The sequence below is a fragment of the Talpa europaea genome (genome assembly GCF_964194135.1).
Source record: "Talpa europaea genome assembly, chromosome: 3".
Lineage (NCBI taxonomy): Eukaryota > Metazoa > Chordata > Mammalia > Eulipotyphla > Talpidae > Talpa > Talpa europaea.
This window is the reverse complement of record NC_140069.1, coordinates 131,419,887-131,444,049: the sequence shown is the minus strand read 5'-3', so window position 1 is coordinate 131,444,049 and position 24,163 is coordinate 131,419,887.

Sequence of the window (24,163 nt, the reverse complement as noted above, 5' to 3'; positions counted from 1 at the left end):
TTTTCAATATAATACTGGAAGTCCTAGCCAGGGCAATAAGACAAGAGAAAGACATCCAAGGAATCCAAATAGGAAAAGAAGAAGTCAAACTATCACTATTTGCAGACGATATGATATTATATATAGAGAACCCCAAAAACTCCACAGAAAAGCTAATTCAACTCATCAATCAGTTCAGTAAAGTGGCAGGATACAAAATCAACACGCAAAAGTCAGTAGCCTTCCTATACACAAACAATAAATCTGAAGAAGAAGAAATCAAAAAGACCATCCCTTTTGTTATTGAAACAAAAAAAATCAAATATTTGGGAATAAATCTAACAAAAGAGGTAAAGGACCTATACAAAGAAAACTATAAAACACTGTTAAAAGAAATAGAAGAAGACACAAAGAAATGGAGAGACATCCCCTGCTCATGGATTGGAAGAATAAACATTATTAAAATGGCCATCCTTCCAAAAGCAATATACAGATTCAATGCTATTCCAATCAAAATTTCAATGTCATTCTTCAAAGAAATAGAACAATTATTGATGAAATTCATATGGAATCACAAAAAACCCCGAATAGCCAAAGCTCTCCTGAAAAAAAAAGAAGGGAATGGAGGCATCAGACTCCCAGACTTCAAACTATACTACAAAGCCATAATCATCAAAACTGCATGGTATTGGAACAAGAACAGACATACAGACCAATGGAATCGAATAGAAAATCCAGAAATAAACCCACAGATTTATGGTCAACTAATCTTTGACAAAGGAGCAAAGAATATGCATTGGAGCAAAGAAAGTTTGTTCAATAAATGGTGCTGGGAAAACTGGGTCGCTACATGCAAAAGAATGAAGCTTGACCACTACCTCACACCATACACAAAAATCAACTCAAAATGGATTAAAGAACTAGACATAAGACCTGAAACCATAAAATATATAGAAGGAAATATAGGCAAAACACTACGTGATTTGCACATCAAAGACATCTTTACAGACACATCACCCAAAGCAGTGATAGTGAAGGCAAAGATAAACAGCTGGGACTACATCAAATTATACAGCTTTTGCACAGCAAAAGAGACAATAACAAAAACAAAGAGAAACCCCACCGACTGGGAGAACATTTTTGCACCCAACACTAATGATAAAGGACTGATCACAAAAATCTGCAAAGAGCTGATGAGACTCAACAACAACAAAGAAAATAATCCAGTCAAAAAATGGGCAGAAGAGCTAAAAAGAAACTTCTCTGAGGAAGAAATGCAAATGGCCAACAGGCATATGAAAAAATGTTCAACATCACTTGTAATCAGGGAAATGCAAATCAAAACTACCATGAGATACCATCTTACACCAGTGAGAATGGCACATATTAAAAAAACTAGCAACAACAAATGTTGGCGAGGGTGTGGAGAAAAAGGAACTCTTCTGCACTGTTGGTGGGAGTGCAAACTGGTCCAACCACTGTGGAAAGCTGTGTGGAGATTTCTGGACCTACTAAACATAGAGCTTCCATATGATCCAGCAATTCCACTCCTAGGTATTTACCCAAAGGACACAGAAACATCAATTCCAAAGAACACCTGCACCCCTATGTTTATAGCAGCACTGTTTACAATAGCTAAGCTTTGGAAACAACCCAAGTGCCCAAAAATAGATGACTGGATCAAGAAGATGTGGTACATATATACCATGGAATATTACTCAGCATTCAAAAAAGATAAACACATGCAATTTGCAGCAACATGGATGGCGCTCGAAGGGATCATGCTCAGCGAAATAAGCCAAAAAGAAAAAGAAAAATACCGGATGGTCTCACTCATAGCAGGAATCTAGAAAACTTAAATAAGGGACCAGGAAAATGAATATAAGAAAGTGAAAATCAAAATCAACAAAAAACTATGAACCAGAGACACTTTTAGGGGGGCGGGGGCGGGAGGGGAGGGATTGGGGTCAGAATGTGGGGGCTGCAATTGTATGGGGAATATAACAATAAAATTTATAAAAAAAAATATGTAAAGTCATATACTTTATGCACTTAAGATCAAGAAAATTAAATTACATACATATTATATACATACCAAAAACTAAATAGTCTATATTTAAAATGAGAGTTTTTTGCTGATACATATAGAAAGGATTAAACATCATAATGATATTAATCAGTAAATCTACAAATGCTGATTAAGAGCAATCAGTTTCTAGTTATGTGCTAGACAATGAAAGATGCAAAGAAAGAACAACATGCACTTCATATAATCAAAACCTCAATGGCCAGGTGATTGCCATGGCTTATGATTTTTAAACTTTATAACAAAGAATTTGAAGTGCATTATAATTTAATTCAATGAGGTCTTCTAAATACAGCAAAATTGTGGCTAATTTTAAACTCCTATAACAACAACCAATCTTTATCAATCTGTAAACAATTTTTGATACCATCTTTTCTTTTTTAGGAATGTAAATTTAAAAAAAAAAAGTTTTTCCCCCCAAGTCTGAAGTTCAATATAACCTTCCAGATACATATTAATGCCAAGAAATTTCTCTATAATTTTCAGACCTCAGCACTTGGTTCCTAAATATATTTTTTGAGGTAAAGATGCATTATTTTTCTAAACATGCAAAACACCATTTATTTCAGTGGTGTTGGATTTTGCTTGAGAAAGCAGAATTTTGTGATTGCCATTATTTTAATAACTTAATTTTGAAATGCATAGGCTATTGTTTCTATCAAATTTTGTTATTTTCTTTTCCCTTTTGAAAATTGCCCTCCGGTGCTTCCTGATGCATGGCATTTCCCTGCCTTTGGTAGGTACTTAGATACACCTTTGAACAATACTCACAAGAAGTGTTTAAATAGAAAGGATTCGCCACCCTCTAAGGTGACGTAAACAGGAATGAACTTACAGTGACATTTACCTGCCTACCTGAAACAATTGCACAAGTTCACTCACAAAGAAATAGTTTGAAAAGTTGCATATCAAAAATGAATATATCGATACAAACCTATCCATAAAAAACCAGGTCCACATAATTAAATGGTAAATTTTATAAATACTGAAAGCAATAATAATTCTATACAAATACTTCCAGATAATGGAAGAGGGCAGATTTTCTAATTCATCCCAAGACACTAGCATTACTCTAGATATTATTAAAAAACACAAAAATAAAATACCCTTTATGAACACAGATGCAAAAATTATAAACAAAATATTAAGCAAATCAAACCGGACTACATATGTAATAGCTCATGACCCTATGGAGTTTTTCCAGTAATGAAAATTTGATTTACTATCTGAAAGTTACTCAATCTGATTCATCATATAACAATTAAAAAAAGAAAATCACGTGATGCACCCAATGCATTAAAAAAATCCATTCCTCATTGTAAGATACCAAAAAAGTCAAAAGCAAAGATAAATCTGCACAAGAAGAAACACAATGATATGTTCTGATCTGACAAAATGCATAGAAGGAAAAGCTACTACTAACCTCATACTTAGTCATGAAAACAGAATGCTTTCCGCAAGATAGGGAACAAGACCACTATCTCAACTGTCACGGTTATATACAGCACTGCCTGGCCTAGCCAGTTCAGAAGACTAGAAAAAGAAATTAAAAAACAAGATTGAAGTGAAGTAAAATTGTATTTATCCATGGAGAACACAATCACCTCTGTAGAAACTCTGATGGAATGTACCCAAAAAAAAACTACTAGAATCAATGTATCTGTTCCTATAGCAGTATATCAGAGTCATATCCAGTGTGGCGCAAATAGGGCTCCAAGAAAAACCCACTCCCTGCAGCCAATGAGCAGGAAAAAGGAGGAGGCCTGGCAGGAAAGCTTTTTGACATCTACCTACTCCAAAGATCACAGGAAAAACTGCTCCCTCTTCAGCAGTGGAGTGAAGCATGAACCACCAGCCAGAGCTCTCTCTGAGTTTCTGGGTGCAATTCAAAGCAGGCCCCATTCTGTGCAGCACAAGGTATTTTAATAAACCAAGAGACTTACCTATCAGCATCCCTCTGGACTGATCTCCAAACTGGTAGCTCTGGGCACCTCCCCAAGAATCTTAAGCTTTATAGAGGCTGAGGTTTCTGTTGCAATTGCAAGCAGATGGTATCTATAACTCACTGATCTCTCAAGGCCAAGTCTTTGAAGTAGCTCTTAGAACCAGAAAAGTAGAATGAAGGCAATCTCTGAGGGAGGCAGGGAAGGAAGGAGCCTCAGGGATCAGGGCAGGATGGGGGTCAAGTGAAGTCCACAGCCTTGATGAACATCAGCAGCCTCCTTCTGTGACTCTATAATCATTTCAGAATTTAAAAAGCATTTTAAAAAAGTAAATTTACAGTGATCTAAGACCAGAGGCGATAAGGATTATATGTCGCAAAAGCAAATGAGAAACTTCAGGTGAGGTGAGGGAATGCTCTTTCCCTTAAATGTGGTGTATTTGATTTGATTGATTATACAAATGTGTACAATCGTCAAAACTTATCAGTGATTCACAATTTTAATTGTGATATTTAAAATGGTGCCTTTTATACTCCAATAAAGTTGTCATAAATTCACCTAAATGTGGAACATTTCAAATTAGTGAGCAAAATGTATACTTTTTTCAACAATATAAAAAAATCACAGGGAGTTTGGGTTTACATTTAGCAAACTACACAACTTATTTTTAGTAAAAGTCAGACATTAGTCAGCTATTGGCTTTGCAAAATATTATTGGCAAAAGTGAGTGTTTTTCACCAGGTATGACTGGAAGTTTAAAAATACCTTTTCTGACAAAATATGAAGTGTTTCATCACTTTGCCCATGAAGCCTTCATAACAGCTGGAAATTAATTCACTCATGTTCTTTCATAATTATAGATTTTTCTCTTTTGCAGGTATTATCTAATGGGTTAGAACTTGACAGTCTCTTTGTTTTAAAAACCTAATATCCTAGGGCCTCTCTGGTGGCCCAAGGGTTAAAGACACCCCATTCTTGTATACATAAATAAATAAATCTTAAAAAAAAAAAAAAAAACTAACACCCTAACCACCTCTTTGGTCTCACCAAATCCTATCAGTTCCTCCCAAATTTAAAGGCTTGAATATTATTTTATTTTTTAAAGATTTATTTATTTTTTTACACAAGAACCGGGGTACAGGCCAGATGCACGGGAGGGTGAGAGGATTCACCAGAGACAGTGCGGGGAGTAGAACAGGCAGACTGACGAAATACACTACTGAGGGGAGCAGAAGGCGAGACAGGAGAGGTCTTCTTTGCCATGTGGGATTCTCCCTAGCAGCCGGGATCAAACCCATTCTGCAGAGGCTGCGGACAGCTTCACAGTGCAGCGCTCAATTGCCTGCCCCACCAGGGAGGCCCAAGGCTTGAATATTAATTTGCATTGTATTTTAATAAGATTAAGAAGTGGGCAAAGAGGCTGACATCGTTCACAGAAATAAAAGCTAGTTTTAACCAAAATTATCCAGTGGTCAGTTGACTAGTAAATATTTTCACTTTTGATAACTTTTCCTTTCCTATACAACATCTGAGCTATAGTGATGTGAATGCCAGGAAAACAAGAATTGTGAGAACCTGTTGCAGAAATAAATTCTAGCCTTTTACCCAGACAAGGGAAGAACAAGTGCTTCTTCAGGAATGGTGAGGTCAGGAGAAGCTTTAATACTCATGCATGAGGCCTCAGACCTGGGCACTGGTCTTGAGACAAAGACTTTCTTTTCTACATAACCACTTTACATTGATGACATTGGTTAGTTAGCATACAAATTCTTGACACAGGAAAAGGGGAAAAATACAGATCTTTGAGGATGGCCTGAGAGATCAATCAGCCTAGCAGCTGCCTGGCCTTGTTTAAATATGCTTATTAAGAAAGCATCCTTGTTATTTACTTCACATTTCCAGGTCTATGACTCTTTAACAGGGAAATACTTCCTTTTCTTAGCAGTTCCCTTTCAAACCCAGTGTTGAGGGATCACTTTTTCTGAGTGTGTGTGTATGTGGGGGGGGGGGGACTAAGAGGACTCACCAGAGACAGAATGGGAAGCAGAACAGGCAGATCTACTAAAATACACTGCTGAGGGGAGCTGCAATGAGATAGGAGAGATCTGCTATGCCATACAGCTTAGCTCCCTGGCTGGGGATTGAACTCATGCTGCAATGGCTGCCAATAGAGTGATAGTGCTGAGACTTAACCACTTGTGCACCAGGGAGGTCCCACAGAGAGCACTTTTTAATAGAAGTTAGAGCATTGATTCTATTGCTAATGATGCTTATTTCAGGACGTCAAATAAACACGAAAAAACTGAGTTTCACTGATCTTTTCTCAGATACACAGGTATATTCAAAGTTTCTTCCCAGTATTATAAAACAATAAACCAGGAAAAAGATAGGTGATAAGGAGGCACTATGAGTAGGAACTCTTCCCCATTAAACAGTACACTTGCTTTTGATTCACCCACACTGACCTCTTTTATACCATAATCTTTACTCAATCTTTATGAAACATTAACATTGTGAATCTATTGATAATGTACATACGAACTGATACATAAGATTGATGCGATTCTAAATGTACTAATCTGTACACAGTAGCAATCTTGACTATAATCCTGAATTAAGGAAACACTATAAAGACACAAGCCAGTGCCTCAAGTAATGCATGTTTTAAATTCAAAGATTCATTCACAGATGCAAACCTTTCTTTCAATAAATAAATAACAATTTATACTTCCATTTGAATTTTGATGAAAATAAATAAGCAAACTGATATAGGTATTCAACTGATATATATACCTAAAGATAATAAAATTTTGTTAGCAATTTAGCTAATATATCATTTCAGAGACACTGAAGACAAACTCATATAATGATGAGAAAGGAAGTGTGTTAGACTTATGTTCCACTAAAAAGTTTAGAATTTGGAGACCTTCAGCCAGCTGTATAACTTAAAATTAGAGAAAAATATACTTGAGAACGGAGGAAAATGAATAAAGTTAATACTGAAACTCGGTGTCAGTTCCAAATTAAATATTTTCAAAATAGTTTTCTCAGATATTACAAAAAAAAAAGGAAGAAAGAATGGATAGGTAGAGACCAGAGAGTTAAGCAACTTGTTTAATTCAAAAGACAAGATAAAAATTCCTTTTTCAGGAAGCACTCAACATTCTCCATCCTGAAGAATGTTCTCTTTTCTACTGAGGAAAGAAGCTCAATTTAAAAATGAAATATAATTTAATGTAACATATATAATAAGCATCTTAGTCAAGAAGGCGGTTACACATATTTACTTCAAATGAGGGCTTCCAGGTTTGCTAGCCAGAGGCAAAATACAGAAGCAGAATTGTGGTCGTGCTCCCTTATGACAAATTTCATTAGTATGCTAAGAAATATTCTGTCAGCTTTTTAGGTAGACATTTAATTAGATTTGTCTTAAAAAACCTTAAGTGACAGGAAGACAGCTGCATACTTACCTTGAAAATGACATTCTACGTTTTCCCTGTAAGCTGAACTGCTGCAGCTGTCTGATAATTTTCACTCTTTTAAGGAAATGATTTGTAAGAACTCGACAAGAGATCAGCTTTGGGCCCATACTGACTTTTATAGGATTTTAGAAAAGCTGGGCAAGAGAACAAAGGGAAATTTATATCAGAGCTAAAAATTGGTCATGCACTTGTGATTTCTGCTGGTCTGCTTGGACTTCTTCATTATGATATTAATGTCTTTTTCTAGAAAAGAAAAAATTGAGTTAAATTTTGCAATATTCAGGCCTACTACAAAGGGATACATTCAGTCCTGACTATGTGGTAATTTAAAATTGCTGCATTATATTTATGACATTTCAGTCCTTTCCAGTAATGTTTTCTTCTCACTCAAGTGTTAGAATTACTCTAGAATCACTGGAATATTCTTTTACCCTGGGTTACTTTTGCATAATCTGTTATTTTCGAGGAAATACACTGTTACTGGGAAATGTATTGCTTGTGAGATAATAACAGAAAAGTGAAGTAATATTTCAGAAGATTATAGTGATAAATGAAAAATTTATTATTTGTTAAGTCTTTTTAGAGCTGAAAGTCCCAATGTTAAGCCTGGAACTTTTACTCAAAATATTTAAATTCACATGGAGCCTGGGAAATGTTTTGTGTGGAAACAGTGATTTAGAATAAACCTATGATATCTTGAAATACAAAAGGCCTCAGTTTGCTGGGAACACTTAGCAGAAGTGAAAGTCAAAGTTTACAAACAGGATAGATCAAACACAGGGAGAGAAAATACACTGATTCAAATATTTAAACAATAATAGACCTAAGTCTTTAGAGCTAGGAATAGGAATGAGGTGCCCCAAACAGCCTATCAAACAGTTGGCTGAACAACAGCTTATTTATGACCACAGTCCCCTGCCTCTAATGACTGTTTGTATTAGTTCCAAACCAGGAGGATTCATTTGTTGTGGAATTGCCTGGCTGGCTGTATTCAGTACATCCCACGGATTAGCAACAAACATCTCTGGGAATGTTTTACAACTTTATATTTTAAATACATCCTTATTTGCAGTCAATTATGTTTCTTATAACCTTCTTTCTGAATTCAAAGCAGCTTAAACACCAAACAAAGGGCTCTGCCTCAGTGAGTTTACCACTGGATGAGTAAAGAATTGGGCGATTTCAGAAAAACAGAATTATGAGATAAAGCCAAGGCTGAGCTGTGCATTCTTGCTTAGTTCCCTATTTGTCTTTCCTGCCCAGTCACTCACTCCTTCTTTAGGAATTGCTCTTCTGCAGGGAGGAATCAGGAATACAGGATAGGATGTGGAGTACATGGACAAACATATTCCTCCTATATTTTCCTCTCCCCCCATACTCTCATTTTCTTTTCGCACTAGTCTTTACAATTGATCCTATAAGGAAAGTAAGTCTGTTTCCTTTATAGAGCTGTGGTCTTATCACCAGCCTTACAACTCCACTGGGAATGCTCCCATTGTTACTGATGGCAGCTCAGTTTCTATCCTAAGCCTCGGATTCTAAAAGACATTCCAAGCAAAAATATTGATACCCTAGCCTCATTCTTATAGCAACTATAGCTATATCCAGCCATGTGTTTCTGAAATGGATTATGGATGTTATGTAATTACTCCAAATAGTTAAATGTCAGCATTATTAAAATATTAAATATATAAATATATAAAATACTCAATATATACTTACACAATATATATTTACATATAACACATATATATATAATATTCAATGAAATATGCTAAATTTGAATATCACTGGGATTCCCTAAACAACTATAATCTAGGCTGTTATCCAGTGCAACTGGTTTAGCCAGCTACAGAAATTGAATTATTTCAGCAAAAATCCTCTTAATGTGAGGGAATTTGTCTTAGTCAAAAAGCTTTAAACTTTTCACCCTACTATTTTGGCATTCAAATTATTATCCATGATTGTTTCTCAAAGTTTCTAAATAACAAAATATATGTGAGGCTTTTAAGAAACTATACCTCAGCCATCAGACAAATGGAGAGCAAATGTCAGCATCATTGCTGATAAAGGTTGTATATGAGGATTAGCTTAAGTTGAAGTCTAATGGGTTAAAACTGCCTGTCTAATAGAACTTAAAAACAACAACAACTGTGAACTAAGAATTTCAGTTTATCATATGGAAAATAGGGAACTTTAGCTTGCAAAGTCTTGGTACCTATGAAAAACAAAGGAAAGCTATGCATTCTGCTTCCTATTTTTCCACCAATCACAGTAATTGGATACATGAATCCAATCTTGAGAAGGTGTTTCTTCCATACTTTTTTTCTTTATTGGGGAGTACAATGGATACATCCTTCTATGGAAATTTTAGGTAGGAAATAATAATTTCCTGTTTATGACATATATATCAGAAAACTGTTAACTGAAAGAAGGATTCATGATATTCATACTATACATGATTTAAAGACTTTTTTTTTTTTTGAAAGATTTATTTTTTACTTATACAAGTGCTGGGGTAAAGGTTAGATGCATGGGAGGGTGAAGGGATTTACCAGAGACAGAGTGGGGAGCAGAACAGGCAGACTGACGAAACACACTGCTGAGGGGAGCAGCAGGAGAGACAGGAGAGGTCTGCTTTGCCATGTGGGATTCTCGCCCGCCGGCCAGGATCAAACCCGCGCTGCAGAGGTTGCAGACAGCTTCACAGTGCAGCGCTCAACCGCCTGCACCATCAGTATGCCCCAAGACATACTTTTTAAGAACAAAGCATTTTGTCTTGATAAAGTATACTCTCTAAAATGAAAATCTAACTATTGTGTTAGCCATGCAGAGTTTTTCCTGCTTAGCAACCTTTTCCTTTGGGAATTTCTTTCTTTGGACTGAGATGGGCCCCACTGCTTTTGCCAGTTCTACATGAGTTCAAATGTGACCATACCTACTTTCCTGAATTTGAACTTTGGTCATTCAATAATGGGCATGAAAACTACATCAGGACAGTCAGAATCTTCTCTGGGATTGGCCTGACTGAATTATTTGTGAGTAATCTCTCTTTCCAAGAGAAGATATCTCGCAAGATGAGTCATAGGGTTACAACTAAAATCATGTTCTCAACATGGGGACAACTTGTCCCAAAAAAAATGAATTTGACTTGGTGGGATATAAAACCTGATGGAGACATGCCTAAAATCAGAAATACTTTGAATTTTCAGTCACTTTATCCAGTAAATTCATTGTTTGCTGAAATCATCTTAACTATTTTCAATCATATAATAACAATTCAGAAATTTCACATTTGTACTAAAATAATACCTAGTGTCATTTAGCCAAGATCCACAAAGATGTTTATCACAGCAAATCTGGAAAATACATAAACCGTGGAATTAAATTTTCATAAACCAATACAAAGGAGTACTGTTTTAAATATGGAATAAACTTCAAGTTATATTATTTTAAATGCAATATTTATATTCAAGCATCCATCAATTTGAATTACTGTATCATCAAAATAAAGGAGAAAACACTAATTTCAATAGGTATTGAAAAGCATTTAACAAAATACAATAAGCTCTCAACAAACTAGGAATAGAAACATCTTTAATATGGTAGAGGAAATTTGTGAAAGTCCTACAACTAATATCATACTTAATGGGAAAAAACTCAACACTTTCTACCAAGACACACATCCCCTTCCAATTCTAGTCAACATTATATTATTACTCGCCAATACAATAAAGCATAGAAATTGGAAATTAAAACTTTCCTTATTTCAAATTATATTATTAAGTGGAAAAAAGATAAGCACAACACTATATAAATAATATGTGTGCATATTTTATAGATATAAATTTGTGTATATTAAATGAATACAAATTAATAAATAACATATACAGATATGTAAGTATTTAAGTGTAAGTTCTAGATTAACAAATGCAACCTTAATGATAGTTACATGTGAACAGAGGAAACAGATTGAGAAAGCACAAGGAAGTAATGTTTTAGTAATGCTAAAAATCATATAACTTATCTTACCTTTTTTAAAAAAAAAAAAAAGATTTATTTATTGATTTATACAAGCACTGGGTACAGTCAGAAGCACGGGAGGGTGAGAGAATTCACCAGAGCCAGAGCGGGGAGCAGAGCAGGCAGAAGGACCGAAGTCCACTGCTGAGGGGAGCAGCGGGTGGCAAGAGAGGTCTGCGCGCCATGTGGGACCCTCCTCCAGTGGCCGGGGATCGAACCAGCACTGCAGAGGCTGCGGGCAGCTTCGCAACCCAGCACTCAACCGCTGCACCACCGGGGAGGCCCACCTTGTTTGTTGGTTTTTTTACCATGCACATATATTGATTTTTTTGTAATATAAATAGACATTACCTTTTGGTGGAATTGTAAACCATTTTTATTCCTTTTCATAATTCCAACTTGAAATTGCTAATGCAAATTACATTTTTTTAAATATTTATGAGACTGAAGGTGACAGAGAGATATTTGTGAAATATATCTAATCTTCTCAGAAAATAGTAGCTTCTTAAAGGATCATGGTTTCTTTCTCTTTTCTCTTTCATGGTAGTATATAATCAATTATACCTTAGTTGATTTGATAAAGATTGAGCAATACAGTTTGGTGATATCTGTTGACAAGTTCTTTCATCTTCACTCAGAAAATCTGCTAGCTCTAAGGGAAAACACATGATTTTTCATAAAATAATGAAAAATTACAACACTGAAATGAAATAATCATTTGACATTTACTATAACCAACTTCACATAGAAAAAAAAATTAAAAGAAACAGGAATTGTGTGATTTTTGCAAAATGTCAAACACTGTTCATCTTATAATTGTTTTCCAGTGAATGAATTTCTTAGGCTTTAGGACAAATTGTGAGGTTCACCCAACCTTGAACATTCAATACATTTCTATTTTCTTTGAAAGAAAGCACTAGTATGCAGCTTAAATAAGTGGTAGTCACGCAAGGCTATGGGAAACATAATTTCAATGCCAAATCTCAAATTCCATATTGCTACATCCATTGTTAATGAATAATGTAAAGAAAATTTCAAAATTTTCTATACAGCACATGCATTTTTAATCCCACTCTTTTGTTTATGAATATTTATGCCCATTTTTGACTTTTATATCATTGCAAGTTAAAAAAAGGCAATTTTAATATGGGCATGAAACATACTATAGCAAAATACTAGTAAAAAACATACTATAGTAAAATTTCAGATGACTCACCGATATTTATAGTTCAAACAAAGATCTTTAGATCTTTTTGTTAAAGTTCAGTTTTTCTTTGTTATAAGTGATCTCTAATTTAATAGCTATGTTAGTTCAATGTTTCATTTTATGATATATGACTAAGCTTAGCAATACATAAATGGATATCTGTACAGCAAGTGTGCAAACACAAATTGAAGTATACCAGCTCCATCCCATTACATTTGGGCATGTGAATACTGGAGGATGTTGGAGTACTCCAAGGGCAATATCCAGTCTCTCTCTTAGTGGCTTGATCAAAGTATACCAATTTAATAGTGATTCTTACAATAATAAAAATTGTATTTGTACTTGTAAAGACATGGAGGAAATAAGTATTGTCCAATAAAAAGAAACAATTATATATTTGAAGCACTGTGTTCTATCTTCTTAAAATCCATCCTTATTAATTTAAAATCTCTATTGATGTAGCCTATTGTGCTGAAATGCACCTGAACATCAGAAAAAGTCATTATTCTTCTTAAAGGAAACTCTAAGTGCAAGTGACCAGTTGCAGCAGAATAGATACTTTAATGCTCAAAGAGAAGTTTCTTTAAAGTTTAAGACAAGAGTAATGTTTTTAAAGCAGCTTCGCAATGTTGGAGCAACTAGTTAGTTTTTGGGTATCTAAATGTGGGCTATGTTCATCCCAAGTGAACATTCTGTCAAATGTCCAAGTGATTTCTGGATTTTTTTAGAGGAACATTGAAGCAAAGAAAATATTATGGGCTATGGAAAAGCAAATTTTTGGACATAAAGTCCAATGGGTTCCCTTGTCATCTTATTTATAGCATCAAAGACTGTAATTAGTATTGGATGAAAAAAATTGGGAAGTATTTCTAGACACTAATTCTATAATTAACAATAAGAACTTGAATTTGCATAATTTTAATATTTCAATATATTTGCACAGATCTCTTGTTTCTTTACAATTCATTTCATTTAACACGTTTCATTTTTATGTCTTATTGACAAAACAAGAATATTTCACTCATTTATTAATCACATTGGCTTCTATGTATCCATTGGATCTAACTCTCTGTATCATTTTTAACAATCTTAGTCCAAAGATTGACTGTATATAGCAGAGCAGAACTCAAAACCCAGGTTCGCTAACACCTAAGACAAGACAACACTGAATCTGAGATTGTAGCCATTCAGTATTGCTGTGGCTTAGAATGTGGCAATTAATGCTTACACAGAAAGTTATTGGCACCAAACGACTATACTTAAAATAGCATTTTGTAAACTAACAAGTATTTAGGAAAGAATAACTTAACAAACTTAATGACAAAATGGAAGCAGATCTTAATATTCTTTTTAAATGATAACAAGACAATTAAAGGCAGCATTTGATTTGGGCAAATGTCAAAAACATCTTTAAAAATACCCCCAATTTAATTTTTCATTGTACTGAAAACAAAGCTTAAAAGTGTTAGAAATTGAAGGATATGGTATTTGTTAATATATTTATATATTTAATGTGTATTTATATTTATTTTTATGCATTGATATATGCATTTATAAACACACATATGTGTAGATTGATATATATGACATAAATTCATACACATATAGAAAGTAACATATTTTATATATTCATTTGCTGCATGCAGTAAATACATGTGAAATTTATGCCTAATATCTTTGTAGTCTCTCATTTTGTTTCAGTACTCTGGAATTCCAAATCACTTAAACTGTAATTTTGCAGTGAAGGTATATATTTCTTTACAAAGTACCTTTGGAAGCACATCTGTTGTAAAATTGTGTATTGAATAATTTTTTTAAATACATATTGGATAATAATTTTGTAAAGTATTTTCACATGCCAATGGTATGTGTGGGTTTCTTTTTTGCTCAAAAAAATGTACACCAGTTCAATTATTCATAATCAGTGCTGCTGCATACCCCTTCTATTATTCCCAGAGTCACTAAACTAAGAGAATATAAACATCTGCCTGAAGCAAATACACTCATATTTTTCTCTACTGACAAGACTTCCTGAAAATGGAGAACAAAGAGATTGAAAAGAAGAAAGAAGCTCAATTTAAAATACAATATAATCTTTTTACATAGCCGTAAGATTGAATTTAGCCTAAGTATGACATAAAAGAAAGAAAAATATTTTTTAAGATTCTAAAAATATGAATGACCAAACTTATAGAAATTTTTCCTCCTGAATTAAACAAATAAAGATGATCTAAATGAATTGACCAGAACAATGCTAAGGACATTTAGACTGGTTTGTCCTTTAAATTTTCAACAATGGATAAATATATTTATATATATAAACATGTGCAAATATATAAACATATGTATAATATGTATAAACACATAAATGTTAAATGTATAACTATAGAAATATATGTAAATTTTTGTACATATAAATACAGTTTGGAAAATCAGTATATATTACCCATAATTTTTATTAATGAAGTAAAAATTAATAGTGCCACATGTAGATTACATATAATATTCTGAACAGGTATAATTCCAAAATTTTGTCATTGAGAAAATTCAAACTAGAACAGTAAGTAGTATCATGAAATGTCCATTACAAAGCCAGAAGCTTTGTTTTTTTTTTTTAAAGATTTATTTATTTATGTATACAAGATCTAGGGTGTGGGGGGTGAGAGGATTCAACAGAGACAGAGTGGGGAACAGAACAGGCAGATTGACTGAAATGCACTGCTGAGGGTAGCAGTAGAGATCCAGGGAAGGTCTGCTACGCCATGTGGGTTGCTCCCTGGCTGGGGATTGAACTCCTGCTGCAGTAGCTGCGGCCATCTTCATAGGTTGTGTCTTAACCCCTTGTGCCACCAGGGAGGCCCCAGAAGCTTTGTTTTACTTTTTCTTAAAGATGTAAGCAGCAGGAACTCTGAACATTGCTGATGGGAGCACAAATTGACACATTATATCCCAAAAGAAATGCAGTCATATTCATTGATGACATGCACTCTGCTTTCATGGAGTAATATTCAGACACCACAAACTGGACACAATATCCATATCTATATACCATATAATGTACTAATAAATAGTAGTACAGTAATAAAATGGAATAAGTTATGATTACCAGACTTAAATAACTGCACACAAAATGTTCATAAATCTTACAAATACATTATTAAACAAAAGTTTCCAGAAATAAAATAACAGTTAATTCCATTTCCACTGAGTTCAAAAACAAATTTTTTTTTGGTTTTATTTATTTATTTATTTATTTATTTATATTTATATATATTTTTTTTTAATTTATACAAGCACTGGGTACAGTCAGAAACATGGGAAGGTGAGAGAATTCACCAGAGTCAGAGCAGGGAACAGAACAGGCAGACAGACGAAATACACTGCTGAGGGGAGCAGGGGGCGGCAGGAGAGGTCTGCGTGCCATGTGGGACCCTGGCTGGGCAGCCGGGGATCAAACCGGCACTGCAGAGGCTGCGGGCAGCCTAGCAACCCAGTGCTCAATCGCTGTGCCACCAGGGAGACCCTGTTTTTGTTTTTAAATTATTTCCCTTGGGGAGGCAAAATAATTCTGAAAATTGGTACAACATTTGGTGAGATTATTGATGTATGTGCACAGCCATACTTAAGCTACATATAATCATGTTACATTTCAATTTTTTCAATTTTAATTGAAAAATAATAATGCTCAAAATGAACAGAAGTAAAAAATATGGTTGCCCTCATTTCCTAATCATTTCAATAACAATGATTAAAAGAAATATCACCAACCTATCAGTAAAGCCAAAAGTGAAAGCATGAGGTCATTTATGAAATCTAATGAATACTTTTGCAATGTATTTACCAGGTTTTCAGGCCAAAAGGCTTCCATTCTGGTGACTTTTAAGGACTCAAGAGTAATGAGAGCCCTTAGAAGCCCCTGATGAAGACCTAGGAATTGCTTTCATCATTAATAGCTCTGGGCTTCTTAAGGTGAGTTCATTCTCACCTAGACTAAGATAACCCTCCCTTTCTACTCGCAACTAGAACACCCTCCCTTGCTACTAATATCAATCAACTATCTTTAGTTATAATGAGAAAAATCTTGGGAAAATTAACATGTAAGGTTAGAAGTCAGGAAAAATGCTAATTCTATTATATACTCCAAAATTTATTTCTGTTTAAGTGTACTACACCATCTGTTGAGTATATGGTAACTGAATGTCTCCTGATTCTAAGTACTTTTGCAAATAAACTTTCTCCTTTACACTTTGTTGAAACAAAGCAAATATTCTCACTAACTTTTAAGAAAATTTTACAATGTTTTAAAATCATAATATTTATACTCATATCTAATGAAATTTGGCAACTGATAACTATGCTTATTTGTTTATAGCAATATCTTCCATCTGAATCTAGAAGTTTTCATCGTGCTGTATAATTTCTGTCAAAGAGCCTAAGAATTGAAGAACTATGAAATAATTTCAATTTCCAGACAAGCTAAGAATCACTTGTATAAAATTCAACTAAGAAAATTAAACAGAGGCTGCGGGCAGCTTCCCAACCCAGCGCTCAACCACTATACCATGGAATATTACTCAGCATTCAAAAAAGATAAACACATGCAATTTGCTGCAACATGGATGGCGCTGGAAGGGATCATGCTCAGCGAAATAAGCCAAAAAGAAAAAGAAAAATACCGGATGGTCTCACTCATAGCAGGAATCTAGAAAACTTAAATAAGGGACCAGGAAAATGAATAACTATAAGAAAGTGAAAATCAAAATCAACAAAAAACTATGAACCAGAGACACTTTTAGGGGGGCGGGGGCGGGAGGGGAGGGATTGGGGTCAGAATGGGGGGCTGCAATTGTATGGGGAATATAACAATAAAATTTATAAAAAAAAAAAAAGGAAAATTAAACAGGCTGAATCACCACATAATTTCAACAAACATTCTGACTTAATTCTCAGTCCACACAGAACAATTTACCACAAATATTGTGAGCTCCCATTTAGCTCAGAATTATTTCAATACATGTTTTGAATATTCAACTTTAACAAAGTAAATCTCCTTTTTGTCTGCTTTCACAAATACTAGAGTTATATTGGTATATTGAATACTTCTAATAGCTTATTACTTTATCAATTTAGATATTTATTGTTATCATAAAGTAATAAAATATAGAAATAAATAAAAATAAGAAAAGTTTTCATTATATTCTCTGAGTTATACTTGGGTAACTAAAGCAGAATAAAGTTTATGGGAGGAAGTTAGAGTGGTAAGTAGGGGAAAGACAATATTTTCATAAGGTTTCTTATGTAGGCATATCTCAGGTTATGACATTTCTTTGCTATCAAATGCCAAGTATATATGCATATCAATTTATTTATCTAAATATTTTCCATTAAAAAAGTATTTTCCAATCAGCATGGGGTAGAACAAATTATTCACTGAACCACTGTGAAATCTTGTAAAAAAAAAAAGAATTTTGTTAGTTTTATGCTTCCTTTTCTTTCAGTTTCAGGAGATAATGGTTCTTTTCTTCTTAATAAGCAGATCCTTGGCCTCCCTGGTGATGCAGATGGTTGAGCGCTGTACTTTGAAGCTGTCCACAGCCAATGCAGCGCAGGTTCCATACCAGCCGGCCTGGGAGAAACCCACATGGTGCAGCAGACCTCTCCTGTCTTGCCCGCTGCTCCCCTCAGCAGTGTATTTCATCAGTCTTCCTGTTCTGTTCCCCGCTCTGTCTCTGGTGAATCCTCTCACCTTCCCCCGCATCTGGCCTGTACCCCGGTTCTTGGATAAATAAATACATCTTTTTTTTAAAAAAATGAAAAGATCCATGAGTAAGAGTAGTGGGACAGAAAACAACTACTACAAAACCCTTGATTCCACATATAAGTGACACCATCTGGTATTCATTTTTTTCCCCTCTGGCTTACTATGCTTAGTACAATCCCTTCTAGCTCCATCCATGTTTTCACAAATGGCATGAGTTTGTCTTTTGTGATCACTGAGTAGTATTCCATTATTGTTATGTACCACACGGTACTTTAATACAAATTTAACAACAACCAACAGACCTCTGATTAGACAAAGATTCCTAAGGAATGAATTAGGGACTCCCTCAAACTCAGCCTGTGAGAAAGAAGAGCAGTGCACAGAGCAGAAACAACTTGCACTCCAAATCTTAAAATTCAAAATCTCCTGTTTTGGTGTCTACTCATTGTTCATAATGTAGTTGAACATGTTATTCATTTTTTCTATATGAAAAGTATTCATCTCATTCCCTTCAAAAATAAAGGTATTATATTTCTTAAATCAAAGGTTAAAAGAAGTTTTGCATAATTTCTGTTTTGCCATTTTGGTATATTTTGCAGGAGAAATTAGACTATGAGAGTGTAAGGTTAGAGATGAGATGGAGAATACTTTATATCTTTGAAACCAGACAAGTAGCTTATCTCAAAACCATCAAAGGTCACTACTCTGAGGATAAACCAAGGAAAATAAGCCAGAATGCTGATTTACTGCTCTTAGGACTGTATTTCGGTATACTTGCCAAAAAAATAATAAATCACCTCTTTCATCCTTATACAAATACCATACAAAATTTGCAAATCTTTTTTCTCTCATACTTGATCATGATCTTCTCTATATTCTCTTATTTTCAGTTCAGTTTTGAGGCAAATGCTTTTATCTAACATAATTTTCACATGCAGTTTTTCAAGTGGCTTATCTAAACTTATTAGCTGAGATTTTTAGTCTTTTCTTTTTTTTAACTGCTAAAGTAGTGCTTAGGATTATAGTTGATCTTATAAAGATCAAAGAGAATATATGCAAATATATATTTTTATTGTTCTCATTCTGAATGAAACATGAAGAGCCTAGGGATACAAATAAGGGAAGTCATAGCAATGAGAAAAAAAATATAACATTAAATCCAAACAAAATTTAATTTGCATTAATTATACAGCTCTGGCTCAGAGGATGTGAAATGTCACAGTTGTGGTCTCATTTATAGGGGACATTAAGCTTTAAAAAACACATAGGGCAACTGACACTGAAGAACACTTGGTTTTATTTCTAAGCCTAATTATACTTTTATAGTATTAAAACAATTATTTAATTATGTTCTTTAAGTAATATCTCATAAGAACTTATTGAGACCAGGCATGATAAAATTGACATTTATTTTCATTTTATCACTATTATTGCTATTTCTACTCTTTTCCTGTTGTAAGTCATTGGTTCTTCATATCTTCAGAGGACATGGACTTAAATAAGTAGAATGGGAAGAGATGAATTCTTATTTTATTTTATTGAGTTAATATTATTTCACATTTTTGTTTTAGAGGTAAAAGATCTCCCCCACAAGTGTTGTTACTAAAGTCCAAGCACCACCAAAGCACCTGCAGTCTTTTGTGCTTATTTTATTTTATTTATTTTTTAAAGATTTATTTTTTTTACACATACAAGAATTAGGGTGTCTGCCAAAGGCGCAGGCAGGGACTGAGAAGATTCACCAGAGACAGAGTGTGGAGCAGAAGAGGTGGATCTTTGGAAATACACTGCTGAGGGGAGCAGCAGGAGGGACAAGAGCAGTTTGTTGCACCATATGTGGGTCAGCTCCCTGACTGGGGATCACAGTGGCTGGCAATAGCTTCGGAGTGCTAAGAGTTAAACCCTGCACCTCTAGGGAAGCCCAACCAAGTGAGGACATGTTAAGAAGACACAGTCTGGGCCTCCTCTGGTGGCGCAGCGGTTGAGCGATGGGCTGTGAAGCTGCCCTCAGCCTCTGCAGCACAGGTTCGATCTCTGGCCACCGGCGAGGGTTCCACATGGCGAGACAGACCTCTCCTACCAAGCCCGCTGCTCCCCTCAGCAATGGATTTCGTCTGTCTGCCTGTTCTGTTCCCCACTCTGGCTCTGGTGAATTCTCTCACCCTCCCACGCTTCTGACTGTACGCAGTGCTTGTATAAATAAATAAATAAATAAATCTTAAAAAAATAAGAAGACACAATCTATGAACATGGAAGTAGGACATCACCAGACACCAGTCTGCCTGTGCTATGACCTTCTTCTTCCATCTTTCAATGACTACAGCATCCTACAATGCAGAATCCATCTGACCTTGTGATTTCATTAGTTAGCTAAAACACATCCTGTGATGGGCAGTTATGACTACACGGTCTCTTGAAATCCCATAGTCAAGTGCCTCATCATTATATAGGTATAGTAGCATGCCAAAGTTTATTGAAATTTTTATATCCCATCACATTGGATTAAGAAAATTTCTTACTAGATTCTAGGAGATTTACACTATGATTCTCCTGTTGACATATCCACCATAGATATATCTCATACTAAAAACTCTGCCTGACTATATGGTCCAAGAAGTGAACCAGATTCTCTCACAGCATAGACCTGCTAAAGAGCCCTTTCCTGTACTGAGACTCAAAATCGATGTATTATATATTGCTGTCTAACACACGGTCCCAAATTTTAGCAATTTAAAAATTATCTACCGTCTTACAGATTTTGTGAGTTAGAAATCTGGGTGTGACTTGCCTAGGTCGTCTGGTCTTGGCTTCTTACAAGACTGCAGTTTTCTCAAGGTTTGCCCCCAAAGTATTCACTTTCTAGTTTACTTGCATGGATGTTAGAAGGATGTAATTTCTTATAATCACTTAAACTATGGTCTCTACCCTTTGATCAACTGACCACATAGTTGTTTAAAGCTCAGAGATCCCTTACAGCCTCTTCACCATGGTTCCTTGGACCTACCGCCTCCTGATATTTGAGTATTACTTCCTGGCCCCTAATATTATAGGATAATAGCTTCCCCATTGTTATCAGAGAACAAAGGACTATCAACAAAACTATATCACCATCTATGATCCATGATGGTACCTTCTCACCATGAAAAGCTACATGTGAGTGTTTAAGCAGTTTTAGTCAAAATTGCCAAAATCTAAACAGCCTAAATGCTTTTTAAATGAGAAATAACCAAACTGTGATACAGCAAATAGCACTACAACTTTGAAATAAAAATGAAATGACTACTGATATACAAAACACACAGGTAAATCTCAAATACATTATCCTAAATGAAATAAGTCAGATTCCAAATATTTCACAATACATGATTCCCTTCATGAAACAGGGTCAAGGACAGAGAACCTTTCAGTGGTAGACAGGGCTTAATAGACAGAGGGGAGAGTTTGATTTCAAAAGGATAATATGAGAACGTTTCTTGGAAATGCTGTCACTCTTCTATATTTTGCTTTGGTGCAGGGGATATATCAATGCATTTGTCAAAACATGTAGAATACATCAAAAAGAGTTCATTTTACCATGTGCAAATTAGAAATTAACTGTTTAAATTAATGAATAATAAAAATTGTAAGACATATAGATCAAATATCCTTTGTGAAGAAAAAACACCCTCCTCATGAAATAGCTCATTTCTTTAATGCTAATTACTGCACCTATTTAAACAAACAGAATTTTTAGTTATTAATCATATCAGTATAGATAATGTCAACACTTAAATCTCTTTCCATTCAGTATTTTTTGAATTGGTGGGTTCCAAAAAAAATTTTTGAATCGGTAGTGAATAAAGCAAACTACTTGTGCTGCTTTGCAATGATATCTTTTTAATTACTTTATAAATGGCATATCTTCTAAAATCTAAAATATCACTATATGTTTCCTACCAGAGACATTAAAAACATGAAGAATTACCTTTTTTTTTTTACAGCTCAACTTTTATTCCTTTATGTTTCATACTTTCTTCTCAGAATCTCCCACTACTTAATCTTTTATTTATAATTAAACAATCATCACTATTTGTTTTTAAGGTAACTTTATGTTCTGCTAAACATATTGCCTTTGTAGACCATTGCTTTTTAGTATTTGTGCTACCTAAGCGAGCACTAGACTGTTGCTATTTTTGAATTTTTGCTTTCTTAGGCTTTCTAATCACTGAAACAGAAAATAGGGACTGTCATTCTTTCAAAATCACTATCATGCACAATAGCAATTGAATCCTGACTCTGTTGGTCATGTCCTATCAGTTTCCAGGGTTTGAGGATATGAAAATTAAGAGATGCTAAAGAGAAATAGGAAAGATGCCGGGAAGGGAACATATGACAAATACTCAACAGAGTTGTTTATTCCTGTCCAAGTAAAGGCAAAGGAATCAGAGGCTGATTTGACTTTGATTTGTGTTGCCTGGATTACTGATTCCTCTAAGGAATTTAATTTAAAATGTCATTTTTAGTCTTATTCTTCTCTAAACAATGCCTGGGGATAAGACACTATTTCCAGATATTGGTTCTACCATATCAAATTGCTTATCCATAAAATAAACATATTACATCTCATGCCCTGTGCAGCTGAATATCAAATACCAAGACTCATACACACCAGTGTGAAACAGAGGATTGTAAGGATTTGGTTTTGTTTTCTGACATTCTCTGGCCTTAAGAGCACAGCTATAAGTAGTTTGCAAGGCTTCTTTTCACTGAATATCTGGAGAAATTTATTGAAATAGTAGCTTCAGTCAGTCATAAATCTATCCCACGAAGCACCCAACTGAAAGAGGTATTTTGATCACCTGATGGATGACTTTGGAAGAAAAGAATGGGTAGGGAGAGGAGATACAAGAGAAAAATAGGAAAGATAAAACCTAAAAAACAGTGCAGTGTAGTCTTCACAGAAGAAATGAGCCTGGAGTGAAGTGATGATGATGTTCCTATTATAAAACCTCACACTTTAGGAAAGTCACATTCACATTAATTACTTTATTTGGTACTTAGGGACTCCTCTGAAGCAGAAAAATCAAGTAAAATTACCAGTTTTTGTCATAAAAGTGAGTCTCTGAGTAATATATCATGTGGTGGAGCAGATAATCCTGAAATCTACATCCCAACTTTTTTTTTTTTTTTTTTATAAATTTTATTGTTATATTCCCCATACAATTGCAGCCCCCCATTCTGACCCCAATCCCTCCCCTCCCGCCCCCGCCCCCCTAAAAGTGTCTCTGGTTCATAGTTTTTTGTTGATTTTGATTTTCACTTTCTTATAGTTATTCATTTTCCTGGTCCATTATTTAAGTTTTCTAGATTCCTGCTATGAGTGAGACCATCCGGTATTTTTCTTTTTCTTTTTGGCTTATTTCGCTGAGCATGATCCCTTCCAGCGCCATCCATGTTGCAGCAAATTGCATGTGTTTATCTTTTTTGAATGCTGAGTAATATTCCATGGTATATATGTACCACATCTTCTTGATCCAGTCATCTATTTTTGGGCATTTGGGTTGTTTCCAAAGCTTAGCTATTGTAAACAGTGTTGCTATAAACATAGGGGTGCAGGTGTTCTTTGGAATTGATGTTTCTGTGTCCTTTGGGTAAATACCTAGGAGTGGAATTGCTGGGTCATATGGAAGCTCTATGTTTAGT